We start from the raw sequence: 5655 nt of genomic DNA on the forward strand, positions 1-5655 counted from the left end.
AGCCAGTGTCTGCCCCACCGCACAGCCCCTCCCCCAGGTGTCAATCACCTCGCAGCCCCTCCCCACGTGCAATCCCTCTCCCATCATACTTGCCTACCTGACCCTCTCCATGAGGGAGAAAATGTTCTGTTCCTGGACTTCCCTGGTAATGTATGATTGCCATCGCCTGTGGGGCGCTAGGCACTGGATAAGAAAGGTGATTCACCACAGGTGATGGCAATCATACAATACCAAGGAAGTCCAGGAACAGAGCATTTTCTCCCTCATGGTAGGCAAGTATGTCTCCCATGTGTCAACCACTGCGCAAGCCCCTCCCCATGTGTCAATCACAACGCAGCCCCTCCCCATGTGTCAATCACAACGCAGCCCCTCCCCATGTGTCAATCACCATGCAGCCCCTCCCCATGTGTCAATCACCATGCAGCCCCTCCCCATGTGTCAATCACCACGCAGCCCCTCCCCATGTGTCAATCATATCGCAGTTCTTCCCCCAGGTGTCAATCACCACGCAGCCCCTCCTCCAGGTGTCTGGTAACTCGCAGCCCTGGGAATTAGAATAAAATTAAAAGCACATGCAATCGTACATGCGATAAATATTATATGCCGCACATAATATCTTCAAATATTATTAGGTGACACATGCGAGTTATGTGCAATCCATGCGATTTGTCGGGAATTGGACAAAAACTGTAAGACGAGGTGCTGTAGTTGTACCGTCCGTCAGACAAGGTGCTGTAGCTGTTCCATCGGTCAGACAAGGTGCTGTTACTATACCGTCGGTCAGACGAGATGCTGTAGCTGTACCATCGGTCAGACGAGGTGCTGTAGCTGTTCCATCGGTCAGACGAGGTGCTGTAGCTGTACCATCGGTCAGACGAGGTGCTGTAGCTGTACCATCGGTCAGACGAGGTGCTGTAGCTGTACCATCGGTCAGACAAGGTGCTGCTGCTGTACCATCAGTCAGACAAGGTGCTGCTGCTGTACCATCAGTCAGACATGGTGCTGCTGCTGTACCATCAGTCAGACAAGGTGCTGCTGCTGTTCCGTCGGTCAGACGAGGTGCTGTAACTGTACCATCGGTCAGACGAGGTACTTTATTTGAAACTGCATTAGTTAAACAATTTGACTATATGTTTTTGTCCAGTTTCCAGGGTTGGGAGCAAATTGCTGCTTGTCATTTGCTCCCATACAGTACAAGATTTTCAGTCCAACCAACCAACTAACTGGCTATGTCAGTGGTTCTCAATCACAGGTGAAATAATTCCACCTGTGATCTTTTAAAATGTGTCAGTGAATAATGAGTGCACCGGTAGACCTGACAGATGTGCACTGTTGGGGGTACCTGAGGACTGAGGTTGAGTACCATTGGGCTATTGTACAGCCAGCATAAGTCTATACTTTTATCCTGCACAGTGATTGACGAATTGGGGGTAAGCACTGACATAATGTAGTGTCAGATGACCATTCCAAGCAGGCATAGCAGGGACGTGCAGTCAGGGGAGGCAGGGGAGGCAGAGCCTCCCCTGTCATAAATGGTTAAAATAACTAAAAAATAAATACAAAGAAAATACTTATGACACATATTCTGTGTTATAAGTATTTGCTTTATATTATTTTAATCATTTTTACTACATAATGTTTTTTTTCTATTGGTGTCCGAGGCATCGAGAGCTATGCCTCCGGCTCTCAATGTAAAGGTCCAGAGTGAGGGGGCGGGTAGTGGGCAGGGCCGAGCACCGGGCTGTAAAAGCCCATTAAAAAAGCTGTAAAAGCGGCACCTATAGCAATGCCTCAGTGACAGGGATGTGCTTTTTGCCTTTATGAAAGGACGCCCCTGTCACTGAGGCAAATGTGACTGGGCATCAGATGATCCTGAAGCATCCAGCCACCAATGAGCAATCTCCAGCCACTTACCCACTCCTCTTCGTCTTCCCCGGGAGGCCAGCTGAGTTTCCCCGCCACCTGACTACAGCTAGTGTGCCGGAGCGGACCTCCATTCAGGACCGACCCGGCAATTACAACAGGTATGCAGCCCCAGCAACCCCAGCTCTAGGACCCCATCTGGTGCTGGCAACTCTGCACTGAGGACACTGCCGAGCACCCGGCCCCGGCAAACCCGCTCCCAGGATAGCGCCTGACACTCGGCACCCCCCTGAAGGGGGGGGGGGGGAGGGGGTGGATCCTGCGCTGCTGGCAGGGAAGAAATATGTCCAGCGCAAGGTAGCGCTGCAGGGAAGAAATATGTCCAGCGCAAGGTAGCGCTGCAGGGAAGAAATATGTCCAGCGCAAGGTAGCGCTGCAGGGAAGAAATATGTCCAGCGCAAGGTAGCTCTGCAGGGAAGAAATATGTCCAGCGCAAGGTAGCGCTGCAGGGAAGAAATATGTCCAGCGCAAGGTAGCGCTGCAGGGAAGAAATATGTCCAGCGCAAGGTAGCGCTGCGCTGCTGGTGGGGGGAGAGGGAGACCCAGCTCTGAGACAGACGACGCAGCGCCGGGACAGGGAGACCCAGGAAGTCTGCACTGCGGGGGAAAAGGAGACCTGGCGCCGGGTGCGAGGACAGGAAGACCTGGCATCTGGAGGAGGAAGCCCTGCACTGTAGATAGGGAGGATGCGGTGCTCTGAAAAAGAAGCTGAACTGCGGGGGGGGGGGGGGGGGGTCCCGGCGCTGTGGTGAGGAACCATGCACTGCTAGCCCATAGAAGAGGAAGCGCTGCACTGTGACGGATAGAAGCAGAACAAGGTAAACATTCAAACTTTCATCAATGCTTTGTAACCACTGCCTGACCCTCTAGTCCTCTATAACCCCCCCCCTCTGGTCCTCTGTCATCCCTTTTGGGTATATATAGGGTGAGGGTCTTTAAATATTTAAGGCCTGGGGTTGGGGGTTAGGGGTGATAATCAATATATTTGGAGTTGATATCAGAGTGCCGGTGGTCAAAAGACCGCCCTCAGCATCCCAATAAATAGAATCTCATCAGGGGCTCCACAAGTTAACCCACCCTGCTACAGGTTGACCGTAACCCACCCTCCCCTTCAGCCAGACTATAACCCACCCCGCTACTGCCTAAACCTAACCCCTGTATCCCAACACATAAACTTAACCCGCTGAGCATCCTAACCCTGACTCCCCCTCCTTATAAGTGCCTAAACCCCCCTCCCCACAGCCAACCCTAAGCTCCCACACTAGTGCCTAAGCCTAACCACCCACTCCTTCCCCGGCCACAAGCAAGCATGCACAATTGAGGTGCAAGCTGTTGGTATGTATTGGTAATATATATATATATATATATATATATATATATATATATATATATATATATAACCTACACATGGGGAGTAGGCACAGCCAGGGGTGAGGTGCTGGCATAATGACCTCTTCCTTAAATGCCCTGGGCGCCTCATAGGCTTAACCTGGCCCTGCACACAGAGGAAAAGTTACACCAGCCACTGGGCACAGTGGAGTAGCTTCCTCCAGCAAGGACTTCCTCCAGCAAGGACTTCTGGGGTAATTGTCAAATATCAGCTAGGTCGTGGCTGCCCTGCCAATCCTCCTAGGTTGTACTGCTTGTGTCCTGCCCATTTGTAGCTACAGGTGAAAATATGTACTAAACAGACTTTTCCTTAAATTGTTTGTAAAAGGAGGTACCATTCTTTGCTGTGATAGATAGATATGCCTGTATAAGTAACATTTATAACATGGTATGCACTTGTTGTTAAAATGATCCAATATCTACTTATAATACCCCATACACCCTAGACAAAACAATTAAAAGATATCACACAGAAGGTATCGCCCTCTAAGCTAAATATTTTTTAAAGTCTAGTGTGTACGCTCAATATCAATAACAATGTGCGCTCCCGTACATCTTTAAATACCCTCCCTAGTCATCTAGTGTATATGGAGCTTAAGTCCAAGATGCATACCTCCCAACTGTCACGATTTTAGAGGGACAGTCCCGATTTTCGGGTCCTGTCCCGCTGTCCCACCCGCGGCAGGCATTGTCCCGCTGCGGGGGGGTGACAGTTGGGAGACCCCCCAATCTAGTAGAATAGACGCTGTGCGCATGCGCACAGCGTCTATTCTCGTATGAAAATGAGGTCGCGGCTAATTAGCATAAGCCGCGCCCTCATTTGCATACGCCTCACCCCCTTTTCGGCCGCGCGAGTGTCCCTATTTCTTCTGGTGAGAAGTTGGGAGGTATGAAGATGACCACCGCAAACTCTGGCTCTGATACTAGCCAGTGCCTCACCAGCCACTGAACTCACCGCACGTCACTGAGGCATAGGCATGCTTGCATTCGCAGGAGTACGCCGAGCATTTCTATGGGCACTCCCACCTTTTTTGTGGGAAGAGAGGGGGGGGGGGGCTGTAGAGTGCTGCCTGTGCACTGGGGGAAGAGTGGGGGGCTGCAGAGTGCTGCCTGTGCACTGGGGGAAGACAGGGGGCTGCAGAGTGCAGTTTATGTGTTGGGGCCAGGGAAGAGAGGAGGCTGCAGTGTGCTGCCTCTGCGCTGGGAAGGGGCTGCAGATTGCTGCTTGTTCAGCACTGGGTGAAGATAGTGGGAGCTGCAGAGTGCTGCCTGTGTGCTGGGGGAAGAGAGGGGGGCTGCACAGTGCTGAGGGTGGGCTGTAGATTGCTGCCTGTGCGCTCGGGTAAGAGGGTGGGCTGTAGATTGCTGCCTGTGCACTGGGGGGGAAGAGAGGGTGTGCTGCCTGTGTGCTGGGATGAGAGAGGGGGCAGCAAAATGCTGCTTATTCAGCACTGTGGTAAGAGGGGGCTGGTGCCTGTGCACTGGGGGAAGAGAGGCTGTGCTGCAAAGTGTGGCCTGTGCGCTGGGGGAAGAGAGGGGATTGCGGAGTGCGGTCTGTGGGCTGGGGGAAGAGAGGTGGCTGTAGAGTGCTGCCTATACACTGGGAGAAGAGCGGGGGCTGCAGAGTGCTGCCTGTGCGCTGGGGGAAGAGAGGGGGGTCGCAGAGTGCTGCCTTGTGCTGGGGTAAGAGAGGGGTTTGCAGAGTGGGTTTGCAAAGTGGTGCCTGTGTGCTGGGGTAAGAGAGGGGTTTGCAGAGTGGTGCCTGTGTACTGGGATGAAAGAAGGGGCTGCAGAGTGCTGCTTATTCAACACTGAGGTAAGAGGGGGGCTACAGAGTGTGGCCTGTCTACTGGGGGAAGAGAGGGGGCTGCAGAGTGCTGCCTGTGCACTGGGGAAAGAGGGTGGGGCTGCAGAGTGCTGCATGTGCACTGGGGGAAGAGAGGGGGGCTGCAGAGTGCTGCCTGTGCGCTCGGGTAAGAGGGGGCTGCAGAGTACTGCCTAGCGCTGGGGTAAGAGGGGGGCTGCAGAGTGCTGCCTATGCACTGGTGGAAGAAAAGGGGGGCTGCAGAGCACTACCTGTGGGCTGGGGGAAGGGGCTGCACAGTTCTGATTGTTCAGCACTGGGGTAAGAGGGGGGCTGTAGAGTACTGCCTAGCGCGGGGGTAAGAGGGGGGTTCAGAGTGGTGTCTGTGTGCTGGGATGAGAGAGGGGGCTGCAAAGTGCTGCTTATTCAGCACTGGGGTAAGAGGGGGAGCTGCAAAGTATGGCCTATGCACTGGGGGAAGAGAGGGGGGCTGAAGTGTGCTGCCTGTGCGCTGGGGGAAGAGAGGGGGTTGCAGAGTG

This window comes from Crinia signifera, chromosome 12 (genome assembly GCF_055691185.1).
Source record: "Crinia signifera chromosome 12, ASM5569118v1, whole genome shotgun sequence".
In the NCBI taxonomy this organism is placed as follows: domain Eukaryota; kingdom Metazoa; phylum Chordata; class Amphibia; order Anura; family Myobatrachidae; genus Crinia; species Crinia signifera.